Below are 26,380 nucleotides of genomic sequence, written 5' to 3'. Positions count from 1 at the left end.
CGGGTCTTCGCAGCGTGCACAAATTGTATCTCCTTGCATTCCCTTGCTTTCAAATTTTTCTTAACCGCTATGCATCCTGATACCAATTGTCATAAAAAATAGTTCATCTTAGGTAGACAGCGTACTTTCTAGCAGAAAGCCTTCAGTGGAGTGGTCGATGGACCAAACTCTGGTAAAGTTATTTCTCTAGCTATCCGGGTATACTCATTCAACTTGATAAGCAGATTTAACCGTATATTTCCCATTATTAGTAAAATTTCATCCATCACAATTGATCGTCTGAAATCTGCTTAATGGGACACTTTCGATGATGTTTACATCTCATGGGTCCACCAAACTCTGAATCGCCTGTATATTTTCTAGGTTTGTCAGATCTATGTTTTATAAAGTATGAATAACAAATTTATAGCATAATTCTTCCTATTTTATATTTTAAAAAGTAGGCATGGCATAGTTTCACATACACCTTGCATTGTTGCACATTGGCATTAATTATATGGTTCGAGCTTTATGCGGGCAAAAATTAAGATATGCATATTAGAAACCACTATTTTACATATTTGGATCAAACATTGGTTATTATTTTGAAAAACGGCAGATATATTCTTTATCTTAAACACCATACCAAAACCAATACTATGTCTCTGCAATTTATTTCACAGTAGTCATTAATACCTGATAATTGCCAAGATAGATTTGATGTCTTCAGCGATGGACATAGCATCCAGGGCGGCTCTGGCGATCTCCTTCCTTAAAAATCCAGCACATTAAAGATTCTTCTCTTCTTTCCAATATTACCTTTAAAATCGCGTCCAGACTGTACCGACTCAGATTCACAATCTCACTGGTGAAAGTATCAAGCCTTTCACCACCAGAAGATACCAATCTTTTTTCTTCAGTTGCAACCACCAGAAAGTCCAACCAGTACAACAAACTCTGGAAATTGTATTGGTAGTATTTTGTGGTGGTTGCGAGTGGAGAGAATTGAGAATGGTATTTTCCGGCGGTGAAAGGGATTAATACTTTCACTGGTGACATTTTGCATCCGAGTCTGTACAAGTCGGGACATGACTTTAAAGGTAAAATTGTTCTTGTGGTCGGAGGTGGAAATTCTGGTATGGAGATGAGATTTTCTCTTAATAACTTGGATGCTAATATAGCCATTACTACAAGAAAATATGACATTTTCTGACGGAATTCCCGAGGGAATAGATATTGAAACTCTTTATGTAACTTAGTTAATATCGCTTTTTATTTTAATTATTAAATTATGAATGTATGTACGTTAAAGCTAAAAACTTCTATTGTGTGTCGAATTGTAGTTTACTTTTTGTTTTTTTGACTCGGTGTGAAATAATTACTAATATGCCTCTCAATAATAATTGAATATTTATCTATTGATGGTTAAAAACTCATTTGGATTATTGAGTCTGACCTCTATTGGCCGTAGTATCATATGATAATGGTAATCACTATGATCTTTGGCTGGCTAGTACAATATGAGGTCATATCAATATCTTTGGTTCCTTCAATTTGTACAAAGAAACAAATCTCTTATTTCTCAATTTTTTTAATAAATGTGTAACCAATAAACTTTTTAATATTCTTAATGCTTTTTTGTTACCATATGTCATTTTATTCAATAGATGTTCTTAATTTTTACAGATGCATGTATTGGCCAAGAAGAGGTATACATGGGGATATTACCACTTAGGTATCTTCCTATGACTATCATTGAAACAATGGTGACGTTGATGGCTAAGGAGATGTTATTTATGTACGGAGATCCCTTCAAGTATGGATGTATGACATTTTCTGACGGAATTCCCGAGGGAATAGATATTGAAAATATTTATGTAACTTAGTTAATATCGCTTTTTATTTTAATTATTTAATTATGAATGTATGTACGTTAAAGCTGCAAACTTATATTGCATGTCAAATTTTAGTTTACATTTTGTTTTCTTTTGTTTCTCTCAATGTGAAATAATTACTTCTCAACAATAATTGAATATTTATCTATTTATGATTAAAAACTCATTTGGATTATTGGGTCTTGACCTCTATTGGCCATAGTATCATATGATAATGCTAATCACTATGATCTTTGGCTAGCTCAGTACAATATGAGGTTATATCAATGTCTTTGGTTTCTTCAATTTGTACAAAGAAACAAATCTCTTATTTCTCAATTTATTTTAATAAATGTTTAACCAATACACTTTTTAATATTCTTAATTCTTTTTGTTACCATATGTCGTTGTATAGGCCAAGAAGAGGTATACATGGGGATGTTATCGCTTAGGTATCTTCTTATGACTATCATTGACCCAATGGTAAAACTGATGGCTAAGGAGATGTTATTTATGTACAGAGATCATTTCAACTACTCATCCGACCAAAAAGGTCTTTTGCCACTAAATTCTTTACTGGATAAGTCATTGATGTGGAAACTGTCCAAAATATTCGCGAAGGCAAGATTCAGGTAGCTTCTATAGTTCATCAATTTTCTTAACACATTGTCCATCAGATTTCATATTCATATTTATTAATTTGATTGCTTTTGTAGTGACTAGTGTTAAATATATTCGGTAAAAACCTAAATTTTTTTATATGAAAAGAAAAACGATATATGTGCATTAGTGAAAAAAAAATATTTGAATAAGGAAAACGAAAGAAAATAGAAATAAAAATAATAATGATAAGGGCCTCGATCTCAGAGTGCAATGGCGACTGACGTCTCTTGTATTCCTCGCATCCGTTAAACCATCGAAACCTTCCAGGGTTCTTTCATGATCCATCCGTAAAACACCATCTGACTGGGATAAGCGGGAGTGGTACTGCTGCTACTGGTGATCTAGATTGATTGATTCCCTGTGTAAGTGAATTTGAGCCTCTGTTTCTGCCAATTGAAGAGTGTCTCGAGGATCAACATCATTATTGCTGAATACCTTATTATTCTCTGCCTTCCATATATACAATAGAATCCTTGCAAAGTGATGATCTTCTAGTATCTGCTGAACCCTGCAAATAGGTGGTCCTTTCTGTAAATAATGATTTAGAAGGGGAAGTATCTGGGTTCGATGGGATCCTTGAGAGTGCCCAGACCTTAATCGCCGGTGGACATTCAAAAGAAAACATGGTTAATGGATTCTTCAGGGTCTCCACAGCGTGCACAAATTATATCTCCTTGCATTCCCCTTGCTTTTAATTTTTTTTAACCGCTATGCATCCTGATACCAATTGCCATAAAAAAATTTCATCTTAGGTAGACTGCATACTTTCCAGCAAAAAGCTGTAAGTGGAGTGGTCGATGGACCAAACTCTTGTAAAGTTCCTTCTCTAGCTATCTGGGTACAATCATTCAACTTGATAACCATATTTAACCGTATATTTTCCATTATTAGTAAAATGTCATCCATCACCATCGATCGTCTTAAATCTGCTTAATGGGATACTTTCGATGATGTTTACATCTTATGGGTCCACCAAACTCTGAATCGCCTGTAACTTCCATGTCCTCGAATTTGCATTGATGAGAGAATCTACTAAGGTCCGGATAAAGATTGTGTTGGTTTTAATTTGCTGGTCTCGGGCGAGGGGATGGGTGCCAAGGATAATTCCATACTGAAATAGATGATCCGGATCCCACCCTTTTGATAAGTCTTTTGCTAACCAGAGATTTAGCAGAGACAATACTTCGCCAACCATAGGACGACGAGTACGATCGAATCGGTTCCGGTTGATGCATTCCTGAAATAGTGACCTTTGAAAACACGAGAGAATAATGTGTTTGTTTTCTCTATTAGCCTCCAAAATTGTTTTGCCAAGCATGGCTGTATTAAAATCTGTGAGGTCTTTAAATCCTAAACCTTCCTCTTTAGGACTAGAATTTTTTTCCCACGATTTCCAATGCATACCTCTTGAGTTAACTCATGGACTCCAACAAAATTTTGCCACTGCACTCGTAAGCTTCAGGATAAATAAAAATTCTAAAAAGTCATTGGTTAATTTTTTATAACTTTATTGTGATGATCTTCAGATATTTAATCTATTAATTTAGAGTCCTATTTTTATCCACCATTAACAAGTCATAATAGGACCACTTAAAAATTAATTAATATGACATATTCAATTATTTAATTAATACTAAACAACCTATAAATTTTAATTTGTCAATTATAACAAAATTTGTTGAGAAAGAATGTAACAAAATATGTCTTAAAATTTTAAATATTTTTATCAAATAAATTATTAATTAATTATGTAATTAGTTTTATAATATTTTTATAAATCAATGTTTACTAAACTTTTATTATAAAATAAAATAAATGTATACTATTTTTCTAATTTCTATAACTATATTTTGTTTTATATAAAAAGAGAAGTGAAATATGAATTTAGTATGAAAACAATTATATTAAATAGGTAAATTAACATATTTTATTTTTTAAATTGTTTCTTTGAAATAAATTAGCACTCATCATTAGAATGGGTTAAATTATTTTTTAGGATAACAATCCTAATAGCAGTAGACTAAAAATATTTGTTTCATGGTCGACATTTTCTTTTACGATCGGGTCGGATCAATATTTCAAAAGCTTTGATTATACTTATATGTAATGATGAAATAATTTTACTAGAAAATTGTTTAACTCTATGTAATTTTATACTATAGTTGTTTTCTAGTCATTTTGGCAGAACTATATATCTTATGAGAATGAGCACCAGTAAAATTTTCTCAGATGTTTAATTTTTCATTATATTTTCGACGTTCGTCAGGTCTATGTTTGATAATGTATGAATAACAAATTTATACCATAGTTCTTCCTATTTTATATTTTAAAAAGTAGGCATGGCATAGTTTCACATACACCTCGCATTGTTGCACATTGGCAGTAAATATATGGTTCGAGCTTTACGTGGGCAAAAATTAAGACATGAATATTACAAACCTTTATTTTACTTATCTGGATCAAACATTGGTTATTATTTTAATGAACGGCATATATATTATTTATCTTAAACACCATACCAAAACCAATACAATGTTTCTGCAATTTATTTCACAGTAGTCATTAATACTTCATAATTGCCAAGATATATTTGATGTCTTCAGCGATCGACATAGCATCCAAGGCGGCTCTGGCGATCTCCTTCCTAAATAGTCCAGCACATTAAAGATTTTTCTCTTCTTTCCAATATTACCATTAAAGTCGCGTCCAGACTGTACCGACTCCAATTCACAATCTCACAGGTGAAAGTATCAAGCCTTTCACCACAGAAGATACCAATCTATTTTCTTCAGTTGCAACCACCAGAAACTCCAACCAGTACCACAAACTCTGGAAGTTGTATTGGTAGTATTTTGTGGTAGTTGAGAGTGGAGAGTATTGAGAATGGAATATTCCGGCGGTGAAGGGGATTAATACTTTCACTGGTGAGATTTTGCATCCGAGTCAGTACAAGTCTGAACATGAATTTAAAGGTAAAATTGTTCTTGTGGTTGGAGGTGGAAATTCTGGTATGGAGATGAGATTTTCTCTTAATAATTTGGATGCTAATATAGCCTTTTCTGCAACAAAATATCGTATTTTCTGATAGAATTCCCGAGGGAATAGTTATTGAAACTCTTTTGTAACTTAGTTAATGTCGCTTTTTAATAATTAAATTATGAATGTATGTACGTTAAAGCTGTAAATTTCTATTGCATGTCAAATTGTAGTTGACATTTTGTTTTTTTCTCTCAATGTGAAATAATTACTAATATGCCTCTCAACAATAATGGAATATTTATCTATTCATGGATAAAAACTCATTTGGATTATTGAGTCTTGACCTCTATTGGCCATAGTATAATATGATAATACTAATCACTATGTTCTTTGGCTAGCTTAGTACAATATGAGGTTATATCAATGTCTTTGGTTTCTTCAATTTGTACAAAGAAACAAACCTCTAATTTCTCAAATTTTTAATAAATGTGCAACCAATAGACTTTTTTAATATTCTTAACTCTTTTTTGTTACCCTATGTTGTTTTATTCAATTGATGTTCTTAATTTTTACAGATGCATGTATTGGCCAAGAAGAGGTATACAGTGGGATGTTATCGCTTAGGTATCTTCCTGTGACTATCATTCACACAATGGTGACGTTCATGGCTAAGGAGACGTTATTTATGTACGGAGATCTCTTCAAGTACTCGTCCGACCAAAAAGGTCTTTTGCCACTAAACTATTTACTGGATAAGTCATTGAGGTGGAAACTGTCCAAAATATTTACGACGGCAAGATTCAGGTAGCTTCTACAGTTCATCATATTTTTTTAACACATTGTCCATAAAATTGCATATTCATATTTTAATTTGATTGCTTATGTAGTGACTAGTGTTAAATATATTCGGTAAAAACCTAACTTTTTCTATATGAAAAGAAAAACGATATATGTGCATTACTGAAAAAAATATTTGAATAAGGAAAACAAAAGAAAAATAAGAAAAATGGAAATAAAAGAAATAATGATAAGGGCCTCGATCTCAGAGTGCAATGGCGACTGACGTGCTCTTGTATTCCTCGCACCCGTTAAAGCATTGAAACCTTCCAGGGTGCTGTACTATCCATGTCCGGAAAAGGGCTCATGATTCTTCCATGATCCATCCGTAAAACACCAACTGCATGGGATAACCGGGAGGGATACTGCTGCTACTGGTGATCAAGATTGATTGATTCCCTGTGTAAGTGAACTTTGCACCTCTGTTTCCGCTAATTGAAGAGTGTCTCGAGGATCGACATCCATATTTCTGAATACCTTATTATTCTCTGCCTCCCATATATACAATATTATCCATGCAAAGTGATGATCTTCTAATATCGCCTGAACCCTCCAAATAAGTGGTCCTTTTTTTTAAATAATGATTGAGACGGGGAAGTATTTGGGTTCGATGGGATCCTTGAGAGTGCCCAGACCTGAATCGCCGGTGGACATTTAAAGAACACATGGTTGGATTCTTCAGGGTCTCCGCAGCATGCACAAATTGTTTCTCCTTGCATTATCCTTGCTTTTATTTTTTTCTTAACCACTATGTATCACGATACCAATTGCCATAAAAATGTTTCACCGTAGGTAGACAGCGTACTTTCCAGTAGAAAGTCTTAAGTGGAGTGGTCGATGGACCAAACTCTGGTAAACTTCTTTCTCTAGCTATCCGGGTACACTCATTCAACTTGATAAGCATATTTAACCGTATATTTCCCATTATTAGTAAAATGCCATCCATCACGATCGATCGTCTGAAATCTTCTTAATGGGATACTTTTGATGATGTTTACATCTTAAGGGTCCACCAAACTCTGAATCTCCTGTAACTTCCATGTACTTGAATTTTCATTGATGAGAGAATCTACTAAGATCCGGATAAAGATTGTGTTGGTTTTAATTTGCTGGTCTCGGGCGAGGGGATGGGTGCCAAGGATAATTCCATTATGAAATAGATTATTTGGATCCCACCCTTTTGATAAGTCTTTCGCTAACCAGAGATCTAGCAGAGACAATATCTTTCCAAACATAGGACGACGAGTACGAACGAATCGGTTCCGGTTGATGCATTCCTGAAATAATGACCTTTGAAAACACGAGAGAATAATGTGTTTGGTTTCTCTATTAGCGTCCAAAATTGTTTTTCCAAGCAAGAGTGTATTAAAATCTGCGAGGTCTTTAAATCCTAAACCTTCTTCCTCCGTAGGACTAAAAATTTTGTCCCACGATTTCCAATGCATACCTCTTGAGTTAACTCATGGACACCAAAAAAAATTTGCCACTGCACTCGTAATCTTTAGGATAAATAAAAATTCCAAAAATTCATTTGTTAGTTTTGTATTTGATTTTGAGTTTTGAATCATTTTTACAAAAAGCCCGGTAAACTATCCTTTATTTATATTTGTGTAACTTTGTTGTGATGATCTTCAGATATCTAATCTATTAATTTATGGTCCTATTTTTATCTACCATTAACAAGTCATAATAGGACCACTTAAAAATTAGTTAATATGACATATTCGATTATTTAATTAATAGTAAACAACCTATAAATTTTAGTTTATTCAATTATAACAAAATCTGTTGAGAAAGAATGTAACCAAATCTGACTTAAAATTTTAAATATTTATATAAAATAAATTATTAATTAATTATATATCTATATAAATTTTAATTTATTCAATTATAACAAAATCTGTTGAGAAAGAATGTAACCAAATCTGACTTAAAATTTTAAATATTTATATAAAATAAATTATTAATTAATTATATAATTAGTTATATAATATTTTTATAAATCAATCAGCCGTCGGTCTTCTCTCTTTTACTTCGGTGGTTGGTGGTTCTCATCGCCACCGGGAGTGGCTAAGACTCCGGGAAAAGAGGCTCTCAAAGCTCTTTACCGCCGGCTTTGTGTCTCTGGGAGGGGATGGTTCCTCTAGCATCTCTATCGCCGGCTTTGTGTCTCTGGGAAGGATGGTTTTTTCTAGCATCTCGATCACCGGAACTTATGTTCTTGTGTGGTGAATTAGTATTAGCTTGAAGTCGTGGGAATACTGCTTTTGTTTGGTTCTTTGTTTTTCAGTCACTTCGTTGCATCCTAAGTTGGCTTTTTGGGTTCGTTTTTTGTGATTTATGTTCGCTGTGGAGGTATCTACTAGACCTTATCTTGGTCCTTTGTGGTTTTGGGAGATGGTTTCTAGACGAAGCAGTTAACTTGACCTTCAGTTTTTCTCTTGCGAGGAGGTGGGCAGTCTTTGTTCTGTAGGTCACTTGGCTGCCTTGCGAGTGTCCGCGTGTAAGAGCTGGTGGTCTTCTTTGACGTTTTCCCAAGTAGTGTTTCAAGGTCTTTTGTCCTTGTACCTTAGTTTTAGTGGTGGTTTTAGGTCATGCAAGTTTCACATGGATAGCAGCTACTGGAGTTGGTGTAGTTTTGACCTCTCGATTGTTTCTGATGTTTCTGGTTCTAGTATGGCTTGGTGATATTCCTTTCAGGGTTGAGACTGCTCAAGACATTTGTTCCTTAGGTCAGCTCCATTGATATCGAATTCTTTTGGAAAGGTGGAAGGAATAGACTTATGGACATATATGGGTTTTAGGCTCTGTTTATGTCTTTGTTTTATTTTGTTTGGTTTATGTTCTTTGTCTTTGGTTTCTTATCGACACTATGTATCTCAACTTTCTTCGAGTTAAAAAAAAGATATATTTTTATAAATCAGTATTAACTAAAATTTATTACAAAAAAATGAATACTTTTTTATAAGTTATATAACTATATTTTGTTTTATATAAAAATAGAAGTGCTATATGAAGTTAATATGAAAAAATATATTAAATAGCTCAATTAACATATTATTTTTTTAATTGTTTCATTTAAATAAATTATCACTCATCATTGAAATGGTTTAATTTATTTTTTAGGATAACAATCCTAATGGCAGTAGACTAAAATACTTGTTTCATGGTCGACATTTGCTTTTAAGATCGGGTCGGGTCAATATTTCAAAAGCTTTGATTGTACGTATATGTACTGATAAAAGAATTTTACTAGAAAATGGTTTAACTCTATGTAATTGTATACTATAGTTCTTTTCTAGTCATTTTTGCAGAACGATATATCTTATCAGAATGAGCACCGTTGAAATTTTCTCAGATGTTTAATTTTTCATTATATTTTCTATGTTCTTCAGATCTATGTTTTATAAAGTATGATAAAAAATTTATACCATATTTCTTCCTATTTAATATTTTTAAAAGTGGCATAGTTTCACATACACCTGTTGCACATTGGAAGTAATTATATGGTTCGAGCTTTATGTTGGCAAAAATTAAGTTATGAATATTACAAACCAATATTTTTCATATCTGGATCAAACATTGGTTATTATTTTGATGAACGGCATATATATTGTTTATCTTAATCACCATACCAAAACCAATACAATGTTTCTACAATTTATTTCACACTAGTCATTAATACTTGATAATTGCCAAGATAGATTTGATGTCTTCAGCGATCGTCATAGCATCCAGGGCGGCTCTGGCGATCTGATTTTGTAATTTTAGTTTCAATATTAATATTATTATAAGTATACTTCTAACTAATTTAAATTTATATGTTTGTATACTTATTCGGTTTTTGATGCGGGTCTGATTTGATATTAGTTTTTTCGGATATAGCACTTTATAACTCATTCGAAAATATAAGACAGGTCTACTCAGGTCCACAATCCTGATTTTCGGGTCAATTTCAAACAATTTTGTAAAATTATTGTAAACATAAAATTGCATGACGAATTATTATGTGTAATAATAACATTATTTATTTTATTATATATGAAATGAAATCATGAAAATTTAGTGAAAAATATAATTTTATCTATTTAATTACTATTTTATTAGTAAACAAAATTATACTATACTTTGTTATTTTTTAAAAAATTTCTGTTTAGGAATAAAATACAAAATAATGTGTGAAATAGCTATGACACAAGTGTATAGCTATGCAACATCAAAAATTCAATAAAATATCTCAAAACCTTCTTACTAATAATTTTTAAAATATTATACACAAACATATAAATAAGATTTCTTTAACATATAAGAAAAAATTACAGAAAAAGTTACAAAGAAACGGACGTATGGACATATGATTACGAAAAAACAAGCGTATGCCGGGTCAATTTTTAAATTGCTATTATTTTATAAAATAGATTTTGATTAAGATTTATTTACAAATATGATTACAAATAAAAATATAAATATGAGAATCAAAATTTTTAAAAAAGTTAAAACAATAAATATATCCGCCCTTCAGAATCTAGTTTTTTTCTTATAATTTAGGTATACATTATTGTAACTTTTACAACTAAGACCTTATTATTTATACTTTCTCTCACAAAACATGACCCTAATTTATGTACGAAAAATGAAAAGAAGAAAGAAAAGAAGACCTGGTGCATATGCACTGTGTGCCTTAAGCCAGCACTTTCATATAACAAGAAACCAACCAAAATTATGAAACAAAAACTGGTTTTGCAAACAAACTTTAAGCCATACGATGGTCGGATGGTAGGATAAAGTGTTGTTAGGAATGGCTAGATGCGGAAAATTATCAAAAAGTGATGATGGAACATGGGAAACCAGACATTTTATTTTCTTTCACGCTTTATTCCGTGAAAATGTGAAAGAAGGCATCACCAGAAAGTTTTAGGGGGAAATTGCTAAAACCAACCCAAATATTGATTGCAACCCTAAAAGTAAACCCCGTATTCAATCAATTGCAAACCCAATCTAAAGGGGTGTTAAAACTACTATTTAGTCCTTGTGACCAAACAAAAAAACATAAAGTCATTTTACTGTTCTGTCCTTCGTAAGTCTACACATAATAAACATAGTCTACATATCCGTAGACGTCGTACACAGTCTACACTGTTGACTTAATTTGTAGTCTACATTTTAATTTGATCTAGTTAATTACGTTTAAAAATATATAAAATTATTTTTTGTGAAATTATTAATTAATCATCAATGTAAAAGTTAATATAAAGTTAATAAACTAAATTTGTATATAAATGAACAACTAAAAAGAATATATGTTGATTTGGTAACCATGTGAGACAATGTTTATGGTTTAGTAACAAAAGGTCATATAACATGTTATATCTTTAAAGGTTAGATCTTTAGGGTTAGATTTAGATTGAATTTTTTTTTAAATTAACATATTATTACTGAGTAGTTTTTATTTTTTAAATTTGATATTTGATACAATAAAATTGAGACTCTTTTGATTATCAAATTAATATTTAGGGTTTGAGTTTTGTGGTTTAGGGTTTCGTAGACTTACAAATCAGTCTACTTTGGTGAGTGTAGACTGTCTTTAAAGTCTATTCTCATCGAATTTAACCTAACCGGATTTAACCAAGTAAATTCAAACCTAATCCAATTTAAACTAAACATTTACATTTGAGATTTGAATTTGTGGTGTAGGGTTTCGTAGACTTACAAATCAATCTACTTTAGTGACCGTAGACTATCTTTAAGGTTTATTCTCATCGAATTTAACCTAACCGGATTTAACCAAGTAAATTCTAACCTAATTCAATTTAAACCAAGCCTTAACATTTAGGGTTTGAATTTTGTGGTTTAGGGTTTCGTAGACCTACAATAAAGTCTTTATATCTGGAGACGTTTTTTTCAGTTTGCATTTTAAAATTTTGTTTACAAAATATCATTATTTTAAAATAAAGTGAGTTCCTTAAGAATAAAAATGTAAAATAATATACTATAACTATTAAAAATAAAGAAAAATAAATAATGAAATTAACATAGTAGACTTTCTAAAAGGTCTACTAAATTACAATAAAATATACTCTAAGAATTTTAATTTTAGTAGACATCAAAAGAAGTCTACAGTGTCGTAAATTTTAACCTAGTTTCATTTTTATCTCCCTATATAAATGAAATTTACACAACTTCTCTCCAAAATGGCTGCATATCTCACTTCTCTCTAAAACTCTCTCCCTTCTCTCTAAAATTCTCTCATTTCTCTCATATCTTTCTCATAATATTATCTTGTTATATTATGTATTATGATTCATGGTTTTCATCATCTCCTTTACAAATGTAAGTTTTAGATCTGTAGATTTTAAGTATGTACTTTTTTATGTTATTTATTTCTCACAATATTATCTTTTTTGTAGGTATTATTATATATGGTTTTCATCTTTTCCTCTAAAAATGTAAGTGTTAAATCTATAGATTTTAAAAGTGTAATTTTATGTTATCTCTTTCTCACAATATTATCTTTTTTTGTAGGTGTTATCATTCATGATTTTCATCTTCTCCTCTAAAAATGTAAGTTTTAGATCTATAGATTTTAAATGGGTATTTATATGTTATATTCAAATAAAATTATAGATCAATCTCTGTGCATTTAATTTGCAACTATTTTATCTTATAAATTCTATTTTGAAGTATTTCCAGATTTAAAACTAGATACACATTTAAAAATGTACATATTTTTCCAGATCTGAAAAATATCATATAGTGTAAACTGCTAATGAAGTTTGCTTATAAGCTAAGGCTAGTAGACTTCATATGAAGTCTACTAAACCACAAAATTGTAAGTAGACTTCATTGGAAGTCTACAAAAATATGAATATTTTTTCCTATGTTCTTTAAATAATTTTATCTAATTTTGCAGATATTTTCTCCCATGGTTGTTATCTCCTCCTCCCAAAAATGTAAGATTTACATCTATAGATTTTAAATATGTTTTTATACTTATATTTAAATAAAATTACATATTAAAACCAGATTTCTTTAATTTATTACTATTTTGTCTTATAAAATATATTTTCTAAAGTTTTTTACATTTAAACTTATTTCATATTTTAATGTATATATTTTTCATACTTCGAGAACAAAAAAGTATTTCAAATTTTCTAAATGCACACTAATAGATCTGAAAATTTTCCGCTAGTGTAGACTTCAATTGAAGTCTACTAAACCATAAACTTTAAGTAGACTTAATAAAAATTCTACTAAAATATGATTTATATTTATTCTTATGTTTTTCTCATAACTTTATCTTATTTTGCAGGTACTCTTTTCTAAGACTTTATTTGAGGCATCAAGATTATGAAAAATCAAACACACTAAAAACATATTTTTAATAAAATGATTTGTAATAATTTTTCATAATAAAATATTCATTTGTAAATAATTGTTTGATGCATGATTTATAAATATTCTATTCATTTTTAGTTGTGTTTCACTTGTATGATATTATTAATTTTTGTTAGCTGTCAATTTTTACACAAGATACTCTAATTAACCAAACAATTAAAACTGATGTAGTAGGCTTTTGTACCAGACTTGTGGGTGTAACAGACTATGTAATTTGCATGCAGCAGAGTTCTGTGAAAGTCTTCTGTAAAAGAAGGACAATACATAAGTCTACTTCTAGACTATCATGCAGCTTCATTTGTATCAGATATTATCAGTATTGCTCTTGTTTTCAAAATATTCATCACAAATTCAACGAAAATACAGTAGACTAACCAAGAAGTCTACGTTAAAAGAAGATTAAAACGTAAGTCTGCTCGGCCGAAATCAGACATGCAATAAACATGTCAAAATACCTACAAACTCAACACTGACTAAATACCCACAAATCAAACATAAGTTCAACACATAAGACAACATCCAAAACAACAATACAAGTCATAACTCGTCGTCACCTCCAGCTTGTACTTGACACTGGCTTGATACACAAAGGCGTACAATGTGGGTCTTACATAACTCGATCAAGTTCCGTACTTGTCTATCACTCGTGACATGCATAAGAGGAGTATCCGGACCCATAATCTTCTTGTGTCATTTCAAGAAGTTCACCATATGTACAACAATCATGCACAAAGAACATTCTCCCTTTTTCCACTTATCAACCACAAACTCCCACAAAGAGCCTTTCATCACCCATTCTCCGTACACAACATGCAAATTAACCATTACGTGCAAAAATAATACATTTTAAAAAATTAGCGAACAATAATTTTATGTTTGATAAAATTATAAACGTAGACTTCCAAAGACGTCTACACATTGTTAGCTAACTACATACTCAAACCAAAAATTCGATAGTTTCCTAATTATAAAAGATTATCTTTTAAAAATAGTTAAGAACAATTAGTATTAACTAATACACAATTTCAAACAAAAAAATCTTGAAAATACGTTATGAATAATACACAAATTCACTTTTTATAGATTTTCAAGAGTAGACTTTCGTTTCGGTCAACAACAACGTAGACTTTCTTATCAGTTTATGAATGTAGACTCTCATATAGGTCTACAGTTTGAGTTAGTTTTTGCAATTGCAAAATTCACGGGTTACTATCTGTATTTAAAAAAACGTTATGATTTTATACAAATAGACTTTGTTTTCAGTCTACATTTTGAAAAGGTTAGTTTTTGCAATTGACCAGAACTCATCCCAAATTTGACTTTAAAACGTAGACTTCATAAACAGTCTACGGTTGAGAGGTAGACTTCATAAACAGTCTACAATTTTTTTATTTTTTAGAACAGGTTAGTTTTTGCAATTGACCAAGTTGACTTTCTAAAAATAGACTGACACGAACGTCTACAAAAGTGTAGATGTTATATGAAGTCTACGCAATAATCCGATGGGTTAGTTTTGCATTTGACTAAAATAAAATAGTAGACTTCATATGCAATCTACTTTTTTTTTCTTGGGTTCAGTAGACTGAATAAGAAATCTACACATTTTTTTCCATCCTGGTCAACTTTTTAAAATTTTAGTCAAATACAAAACTAACTTAACAAACGGAGTCAAAGTTTGGGTCAAATGCAAAACTGACCTTCTGTAGACTTCACTAGCAGTCTACACATTGTAGACTGTTTGAGAAGTCTACTTTGAAAAGTCAAAAGTTTGGTCAAATGCAAAAACTAACCTCTTTATGTAGACTTCTTGGTAAGTTTACGCACTATTTTTTTTTGTTATCAAAGGAAAAATCGTAGATTTCCAAGAAAGTCTATTTTATAGGGTTTTAGCATTTTGGTCAATTGCAAAACTAACCTGTGCGTTGACTTGTAGACCGCAATGTAAGTCTACATCTGCCTGTAGACGTACAAAGCTGTCTACTTTCGCGACACAGATCTGAAAAAAGACGAAAAATATGTAAATAGTTACCTTTTTGCGGTGTGAAACTTGTTTCCACCCTTTTCCACCGTCCAAACTCCAAATATGAGCAAAAAGAAGGAACTTTGACGACCCACAAGAGATAACACTCGAAAATTTGAAGTTGTGTTTATGAAAATGAAAGTTATGTGAGTTTTTTAGATGAGAATGGAGAGGAAATGAGAGGAAATGAGAGGAAATGAAGATTTGTTTGTTTAGAAACACACAAAAATGGTTGAGAATGGAATGATAGAGGTGTAAAGAGCTCAAAAATGGTTGTTAATGGTGGTTAAAGAATTGATGATAATGGCATGGTTGTAAATAAGAAGAAATGTTTAGGGTGTTATAGGTTTTTTACCATTTTCGAAATAATTAAAAAATTAATCAATAATGGCAATTCTGTAAATATTTCAAAAACATAAGGATGAATAGGAATTTTCAATGGTGAATAGTAATGACAAAAAAAAAAGAGGTTGGTTTTGGAGTTGACTTGAATTTTTAGGTTGGTTTTGAAAGAACCCCAAGTTTTAGCCAGTGGCAAAAACAAGAAAATTGGCCTATTTGAACATGAATTTTACATGTTGTGGATTTTCTCTTCTGAACTTTACAGTAGTACATATTTCATATTATACTAGTTAAAAAATCAGAAATACTACATATTTCATATTTTACGCATTATATTTTTTCCTTCTGGAATTTTATGATACAGAATATTCCATATTGAACTAAAAAAGTTGACCTACATTTAATTATCATTTTTCTTTATTGTGGTACTATTTTTCTCTAGTTTTATAATATACAATACTATTTTAAGGAATAATTCACGTTATACAAACAACCTTTCCAGGAAAAAAAATCTCCACTCATAGAAAAAAAAACACAAAACTATAAAAAGGATACAGAAAACACTCAATATGCATAGTAAGAAGAAGCAAACTTAATCGAAAACAAATTAAATGGTTCAACTCGATATAAGTGTATATTGTAATCCTATCCTTTTTAATAAACCATATTTGGTGAAAATTCGAGGCACTTAACTTTTGTAATATTTTGTTTTGTTCGTCTTGACTAGATCCATATTTTCTAAGAACGTTACAAAAATAACTAGCTTATATTATAAAGTACAAAAATTTAGATTCAATTATAGATTTCACGCTTGCACACTGGCAGTTATGATATGGTTCGAGCTTTATATGGGTCAACATTAACATAAGAACATCTAGGCCAGGGCATACGGGTCATCGGGTCGGGTTCGGGTCGATTCCTTTCGGGTCCGGTTCTTTCGAGTCTAGGAGTTTAGGACCCGATAGGGTAATTTCAAATTCTTGGTTCCGGGTCGGTTTGGATCGTACCGGGTCCGGGTCGGGTCGGGTCTTAGATAGTTGAACCCATTCGGGTAACTAGAATTTATCGGTTCGGTTCTGGGTCGGGTTCGGTTTGATTTAAAAAATACCTAAAAATACAAAAAAATATTTGAAAATATTAATATATCCGAAAATATTTGAAATTTTATTTAAAATTTATGTTTTTATTATATCAAAATGTGTATATATATTAAAGTATGCGAGATACAACAATAATTAGTTGTCTCCTAATGGCTGACCCCCTTGTTCTGTGGACAAATAACCCCTCTTCGATTCTCCCTTGATTCATTTTATTTAATTTACATTATTAATTCGGGAACCCATCGGTTTCGGGTTCGGGTCGGGTCGGGTCCAAGACCTGCGGGTCCTTTACAACAAGACCCGATAGGGTAATTTGATCGGGTCGTTTCCTATCCGGATCGGATTTTTTCGGGTCGGTTTCGTATTGGGTCTTCGGATCCGGGTAAAATGCCCAGGCCTAAACTCAGCCATAACGTATGCATAACTCAACTGTAATTTGATTATAACTCAGCCGTAACATATGCATACCTTAGCCATAAAGTATACATAACTCAACCGTAACATATTTGAATAGTATAAGTCAGCCGTAATGTTCATATAAGTCAGCCTTAACGTTCCTATAAGTCAGCCGTCAAGTGTAATTTGTTTCGCAATGTTTCGTATTTTGGGCGGGAACAAAATCATTCCTTCAACTCTAAGCACAATATGAAAATTTTAATATTTTCTTAAATTTGAACCTCAAACCCTAAACTATTGAACTATAAAGTTATAAAAAATATAAAGTTTATCTTTTGAACACAATATTAAGACTGTAAACTTTTCTTAAATTTGAACCTCAAACTCTAAACTATAGAATTATAAAGTTACAAAAATTATGAACTTAGTTATAAAATATGCATAACTCAGCCTTAATGTATCTGAATGGTATAAGCCAGCCGTAACTTTCCTATAACTCAGCCGTCGAGCGTAATTTGTTTCGCGATGTTTCGTATTTTGGGAGCGTAATTTGTTTCGGGAACAAAATCATTCCTTTAACTCTGAACACAATATTAAAACTCTAATATTTTCTTAAATTTGAACCTCAAACCCTAAACTATATAACTATAGTGTTATAAAATTTATAATTTTTTATCTTTTGAACACAATATTAAAACTTTAATATTTTCTTAAATTTGAACCTCAAACCCTAAACTATAGAACTATAAAGTTATAAAAAATTATAAACTCAGTCGTAACGTATGCATAACTCAGCCGTAACGTTCCTATAACTCAGCCATCGAGCGTAATTTGTTTCGCGACGTTTCGTATTTTAGGCGGGGAAAAAATATATTGGGTGAGAACAAAATCATTCCTTCAACTGTGAACACAATATTAAAACTATAATATTTTTTTAAAATTTGAACCTCAAACTCTAAACTATAGAACTATAAAGTTATAAAAATTTATAAATTTTACCTTTTAAACACAATATTAAAAATTTTAATCTTTTCTTAAATTTGAACCTCAAACCCTAAACTATAGAACTATAAAGTTATAAACATTATAAACTCAGGCGTAACGTATGCATAACTCAGCCGTAATTTGATTATAACTCAGCTGTAACGTTCCTATAACTCAGCCGTCGAGCGTAATTTGTTTCACGGCGTTTTGTATTTTGGGCGGGAAGAAATTTTTTGGGCGAGAACAAAATCATTCCTTCAACTCTAAACACAATATTAAAACTTTAATTTTTTCTTAGATTTGAACCTCAAACCCTAAACTATATAACTATAAAGTTAAAAAAAATTGTAAAGTTTATTTTTGAACACAATATTAAAAATTTATTCTTTTCTTTAATTTGAACATCAAACCCTGAACTATAAAACTATAAAGTTATAAAAAATTATAAACTCAGCTGTAACGTATGCATAACTCAGCTGTAACGTATGCATAACTCAACCGTAACGTATGCGTAACTCAGCCGTAATGTTGAACACAATATTACAACTTTATTCTCTCTCTTTGAGTCTTTTTTCTTTTGTAAGACGACAAATTTAATGAGAGAGGAAGCAACATGATGTCGGACCGCCATACATGACACTGGAGGAGATGAAGCTTCTTCTTTTTTGAATCTAGGTTTTTTGGACTCAATTGCGGAAACAATAATTACCAGATCCATAAGATCTCGGAGAAAGATGAAGAATAAGATGAATAATATAAATAAAAAAGATGAATAATGAAGAATAACATAGACCCTTATTTTATTGTTATAACATGAGTGATGACATGGAAAATCCGAGTAGATGACATGGCTGATGACATGGAAAATGGGTTACTCAGCTGTCAAACGAATATATAACTCAGCCTTAATAAATCAGCCATCATGTAAAATGTAAACCAGCCGAAACGTGAACATTATCCTAGTAATTAAACTTTTGCTAATAAATCAGCCGTAATTAGGATGAAAAACCATAAATCAGCCATATCGTCAAATAAATCAACCGTCAAATGGATGCTATTCTAGTAATTAATCTTTCGCTAATAAGCTAGCCTTAACTAAGCTGATTTTAGTGTTAATCAATCCAATTACGGCTGATTAAATATAACTCAGCCGTAATATCCTCCCAAAACTTAGCCGTAAATTTAATAACTCAGCCAGTCGATGTTCGTTAACTCAGCCGGAGAAATTTAATTTAGCTGTGTCTTAACTACAACTCATCCAAATTTTTCAGAAATCACATCGCCGATGTATAAGTCAGTCGTAACGTGTGTAATTAACTCAGCCGTTATCGCATAAATCAGCCAGATTTCTGTAAACCAGCCGCAACAAGCACCTGACTTATCTTCTTAACTCAGCCGTATTCTCTTAATTCAGCCGCGTTCTTTAATTCAGCCACAACGTAACCTTAACTCAGCCGTAACGACGCATGTTGCAATTTACGGCTGACTTAATGAAAATACAGAACAAAATTCCTACATGGCGCGGGTTTTTGCTTACGTGGCATTAAAAAGTAATGGCATTCTTGTAAATACGTTTTTTTCATAACGTAAAAAAGGGCACGCTTGGTATTAAAAAAGCCAGTAATAAAAAAAATATTTATATGGTTCTGGTCATTTGTCCTAAAATTTGTAATAGCTGAGTAAACTTCCCAAACAATCCCATTTTTTAATAATCTTGCAGTTTCCAAGATTGATTTGATGTCTTGAGCAACAGACAGTATCTTGAACGGCTCCATCAATTCCTTTCCTCGAAAATCAATGAATATTGTTCTCTCTTTTCTAATGCTTTGGCATTGGATTTTTGGGGAAACCATCATCCTTCATCACGTACTCATAATTCTAGTGTTTATAGTTTTACAAAATACATAACCATCATCATATTTATTAAATCGGTTACGTTAAACTAATTTTTATTTATTTTGTGTAGATGGTTTTGGGGCTACCTTTAACCAATTTCATACAGAGCTTATGTAACCAGTCGCATACACAATAGCATCGAAAACTTGTTTCAATCCATTTTCAAACGTCAAGGTCTTGCCTTCGATGCTTCCTATACCACCATTGAGAACTTAATAGAAATAGTCAGTGATCATGTTTTACTGGAAAATAACATAATACAATGATATTGTTTAATCAAAAAATATACACAAATTAGTGATAAAAGTTTATTGAAAAGGATATAGAAAAAATATAAATATTTTTTATATATTTTGATGATATGGAATGTAGATTTCACTAATTTCCCAGAAATAGAGATTTTCATTTTTTTAACAATATGAAAAAATGTATAAGGTAAAAGTTTCATCGTTTGGAAGTCAGGTTTCTTTTTCTGAAATATTTATATATAAAATTACATTACATTTTATATCCTTTCTTTTTCCATTTCCTTTATATTATCTTCATTTTCACTTTTAATATATTAATTAATAATTCCTTTTCATATGTATATATATTAAGTTTTTAGTTATTGAATTAATTAAAATTAAGTATTTCGTGTGCAACTGAATTAACAAAGATTAATATAAATTTGATGGACATTGGAAGATACCTGAATCTTTCCTTCACAAATATTTAGGACAGTTCCAACGTCAATAACTGGAGTTTTCCCCGTGAAGAATTTTGTGGCGAAAGGCCCTCAGTTTGGTCGGACAAGCATGTACTTGGAAGGATCTCCATTAATAAATAATCTTGTCTTAGACATCATTATCACCAATGTGTCAACCATTTTCACCGGAAAACATTTCAACAATAACATACCCAAAGCAGGGGCGGACCCACTTGAAAGGGTGTGGTGTCAATTGACACCGCAAAAATACTACAAATTTTAGTTTGTAAACTGATTTTTATTACGAGACTGTGGCTCAGTGGTTTGAAATGGCAGTACTGAACCCACATATACTAGGTTCGCGGCCACCAAATGACATTTTAATTTTTTCTTTTACATTGTGAACCCACAAAAGTTTCCTGCTGGGACCGCCACTGACCCAAAGTATACTTCCTCCTTTGTCAGTACATGTCTCTGTATAGATTTAGTGAAAGAATTTAATAAAATGACAAATGGTAACAAGCAAAAGTTTAGTTATATTAACTATATGCTAACAGTTATTATTTTTGAGAAAATTAAGATTTATTTTCTTTGTAAGGTTCAAGAACCAAATATATTGATATAAATTGTACTAAGGACACGTGCAGTGGCAAAGTTTCTCCAAACATTTCTCAGAAAATATTATACCATTAAATAATGTTGAGCACTGAAAATGTGACACTTGGGCTCAACGTTTCTCTTTTTTTTTTTTATCAAAAGCTCAACGTTTCTCATAAAGATTTTAATCTCTAGATAAAGAATCGTTCTTTGCCTTCTCTCCTCTCTCTCTTCCTCCTTTCTATCTTTTCTTTAGTTTATTATTATTTTTTCCGACAGAATTTGCGGAGATAGTAATCCACTGCACTTGCCTAAGATAGCCAAAGGTCATAGCCATCAGAATTATCCGTAATCCATATGAATTTCAAAACCATGAATGGAAAAAGTCAATTATCATTGAAAGGCATATAACTAATTATTTCACATTGAAGAAACAAAATCTAAACAATATTTTGACATGCAAGAGAAGTGTGCAGCTTTAACATCTATACATTCAAAAAATAATTAAATGAAAAAAGCAACATTAATAAATTAATACTTACTAGGGTTCTAATGAGAATGGCCGTATTAGCATCACAGTTGTTAAGATCAAAGCTAATTTTCATTCCAGAATTTCTCCCTCCAACCACAAGAACATTTTTATCTTTGTACTCGCATCCAGATTTGTGCATGCTTGAATGCAAAATCTCACCGGGGAAACTATCAATCCCTCTTACTTCCGGAATATATCTATCTCCATTTTCTCCCTCCACTTGTTGTTGGAAACATCAAACATTAAGAAACTAACAGTTCGGTTATATCTAGGGCTTATGTCAAAACGGGTGACGTAACACTCAAAGTAGTCGATGATATATTCTTTGGGCATGAAGGTAGGAACATATTCCATACTATACTAACAAATAATCAAAAAAATACTACATAAATTTTACGCATTGTGTCTTTCCCTTCTCAAATTTTATAGTACCGAATATTCTATATTGAACTAAAAAAGGTGGACTACACTTAATTATCATTTTTCTTTATCGTGGTACTTTTTTCTCTAGTTTTATAATATACAATACTATTTCAAGGAATAATTCACGTTATACAAACAAACTTTTCAGGAAAAAAAAATCTCCATTCATAGAAAAAAAACACATAAAACTATAAAAAGGATACATAAAACACTCAGTATGTATAGTAAGAAGAAGCAAACTAAATCGACAACAAATTAAATGGTTCAACTCGATATAAGTGTATATAATCCAATCCTTTTTAAGAAACCATATTTGGTGAAAATTCGAGGCTTAACTTTTGTAATATTTTGTTTTGTTCGTCTTGACTAGATCCATATTTTCTAAGAACGTTAGAAAAATAACTAGCTTTTGTTATAAAGTACAAAATAATTAATTTATAAAAAATTCTTATTTTATTTTATATTTTCAAACATTTAGACACGTTCTTTAGATTCAAATATAGATTGCACGCTTTCACATTGGCAGTTATGATATGGTTCGAGCTTTATATGGGTCAACATTAACATAAGAACTTAACATTTTTCACCAAAAAAAAATTAACATAAGAACATCTATTATAAAAAAATACTAATTACATATCTGAATCAAATGTAGTTTTTATTCTAATGAACGACATATATTGTTCATAACAGAAAAACACTAACATACATGAACACTATGATGAAACACAAGACTAAACCAGAACTTGTTCCTGTTTTATTTCACAAATTTTTTAATATCTGTCAGTTTCCAAGATTGATTTGATGTCTTGAGCAACAGACATAGCATCTTGAGCAGCTCCAGCAATTCCTTTCTTTGAAAACCCAGCACAATAAACATTGTTCTCTCCTTTCCAATGCTTTGGAATTGGGTTTTTGGGGAAACCATCATCCTTCATCACGCACTCATAATTCTAATGTATATAGTTTTACAAAACACATAACCATCGCAATATTTATTAAATCGGTTACGTTAAAGTGATTTTTATTTATTTTGTGTAAAGGGTTTTTGGGATTACCTTTAACCAGTTGCATACAGAGCTTTTGTAACCAGTTGCAAACACAATGGCATCAAAATCTTGCTTCAGACCATTTTCAAACGTCAAGGTCTTGCCTTCGATGCTCTCTATGCAACCATTTATAACCTATAGTGAAACAATAGTTAGTGATCATGTTTCATTGGAAAAAATATATAATACAGCGATAATGTTTTAATGAAAATATACACAAAGTAGTAAAAACTGTTTACTGAAAAAAAATATAGATCTTTTGGTTTTGATAATTTGGAAAAGTAGATCCCACTAATTTTACTTTTTTTTAGCAACAGATTCCACTAATTTTCCATAAAAAGGTTTCCGTTTTTATGATATGAAAAATATAGAAGATGAAACTTTGATGTTTCTTTAGCAACAAAAAAAAACTTTCATGTTGGAAGTCAGTGTCTTTTCTGAAATATGTATACATAAATTTACATTACTTTTTATACCTTTTTATTTCTTTCTTTTATTATCTTTTTCCTTTACAAAAAAAAATTCTTGTTTGCACTTTTAATATATTAATTCCTCATTTGTCATATGTCTATATATATCTTTTAGTTATTGAATTATTTCATATGCAACTAAATTAACAAATATGAATATAAATTTGATGGACAATGGAAGATACCTGAATCTTGCCTTCGCGAATCTCTTGGACAGCTCCCACATCAATGACTGGAGTTCTGCCGGTGAGGAATTTGGTTGCAAAAGGGCCTTGTTTTGGTCTGAGGAGCCCATACTTGGAGGGATCTCCATACATAAATAATCTTGTTTTAGCCATCATCATTACCAATATGTCAACCACTTTCACCGGTAAATACTTCAACAACCACATCCCTAAATATGCCTCTTCTTTGGTGAGTACATGTCTCTGCATACATTTAGAGAATGAACTTGTAAAATGACAAATGGTAACGCAAAAAAGCTTACGTTCATTAGGTATATGCTAATTAAGCGTTTATTATTTTTGAGAAAATTAAGATTTATTTTCTTTGTTAAAGTTGAAGGAACCAAATATAGTGATATATATTTTACTAAGCTAAGTCAAATGTCATTTCCATCAGCAATATCAATAATCCAAAAAATATTAAACCATGATGGGCAAAGTATCAATTTTCATTAATTAAGAGGCATATGAGTAATTATTTCATATTGGAAAAAAAAGCAAATTCTAAACAACATTTTGACATAAAAAAGAAGTGTGTAACTTTAACGTTCATGCATTCAGAAAATAATAATCAAAAGACCAAATGAACATTAATGAATTAATACTTACTGGATAATGAGAACGGCTGTATTAGGATCGTGGTTATTAAGATCATAGCTAATCTCCATACCCGAGTTTCCCCCTCCTACTACAAGAACGTTTTTACCACTAAAGTTATGACCCGACTTGTACATACTAGAGTGCACAATTTCACCGGGGAAAGTAGTAATCCCTTCCACTGCCGGGATGTATTGGTCTCCGTTCTCTCCGGTCGCAACCACAACAAACTTTGACCAGTACACCTCGGTTTCACCGGTCATTGTGTTTTCCGCCTCTACCCTCCACGTGTTGTTGGACATATTGAACGTTGACAACTTCACAGTTCGGTTGTATCTAGGATTTATCTGGAAACGGGTTACGTAAGCGTCAAGGTAGTCAATGAAAAGATTTTTGGGCATGAAGGTTGGAACTTCGGGACCATGCGGCATGAAAGGTAGCTGACAAAAGCTTTTGGCTAAGTGAAGTTTGAGACGGTCGTAGGATTGTTTCTTCCAAAGTGATGCATATATATCTTCTTTCTCGAGGATCACGTTTGGGATTGAGTGTTTGTTTAGACAAACTGATGTTGCTAAACCGGCTGGTCCAGCTCCCACAATCACCACTACAGTCTCCATATCTTTCTGTGTTTTAGGTCTGATAGTTTTTCTATTTTGTGTTATCGAGAGATGTTCATTAATTGTGTTGTTATCGAGTATATATGAGGACACTGTGATATCATGATACGTGTGAGCAAAAAGGATGAAATATGGAATCTTAATATATTTTGACACTTGTAAGACAATGCAAAATGGTTTTTATTAGTGCTGACTGTTTTGGAACTATATACCTAATTTCTGTAAATAAAGAAGAGTTCAGTTGAAATACAGCCTAGCATAAACGTTACAAATGTAAGAGCATAAGGTAACAAATATAACTATTAATCTGTGTGGCTTACAATTTGAATGGTGAGTTGGCAGAGAGGATGCATGATCATATATATCTGTTTTGACTATGCTATTTTTTTTAACATTGTTGACTATGATATTAACTACTATACTTGCTTAGATATTAATACTTGTTTTGTATAAATTTGAATAAAAGTATAACATATGTGCCGAAAACAGAATCTGAAAACATTTATTATTCTGAGATTTTTATTTAATTTAAAAATACACATCAAGTATATAAGTTGGATGACTACTAAATTTCTGAGAAATAACAGTTTTTCTAAAACTGACCAAATTTTCTTAAAATTTTACCGACACCCATTATTTTATATTTACAGTGAACTGCTTAAAATAAATGCATCTATATAAAATAGTTAATGTTTAACTTGACTATCTAACTTCGCAG

At 31.3% G+C, this 26,380-nt stretch overlaps 2 pseudogenes; both read right to left on the bottom strand.

The window, feature by feature from the left end:
* Window positions 1–668: 668 nt before the first annotated feature.
* On the bottom strand, window positions 669–22,636 carry LOC108833104 (probable indole-3-pyruvate monooxygenase YUCCA10; annotated as a pseudogene).
* An 842-nt stretch (window positions 22,637–23,478) lies between these two features.
* LOC108848550 (probable indole-3-pyruvate monooxygenase YUCCA10) lies at window positions 23,479–25,867 on the bottom strand (annotated as a pseudogene).
* Between the last annotated feature and the right edge of the window lie 513 nt (window positions 25,868–26,380).

This window comes from Raphanus sativus, chromosome 1 (assembly GCF_000801105.2).
Source record: "Raphanus sativus cultivar WK10039 chromosome 1, ASM80110v3, whole genome shotgun sequence".
In the NCBI taxonomy this organism is placed as follows: domain Eukaryota; kingdom Viridiplantae; phylum Streptophyta; class Magnoliopsida; order Brassicales; family Brassicaceae; genus Raphanus; species Raphanus sativus.
This window is presented reverse-complemented; position numbering and strand designations above follow the sequence as displayed.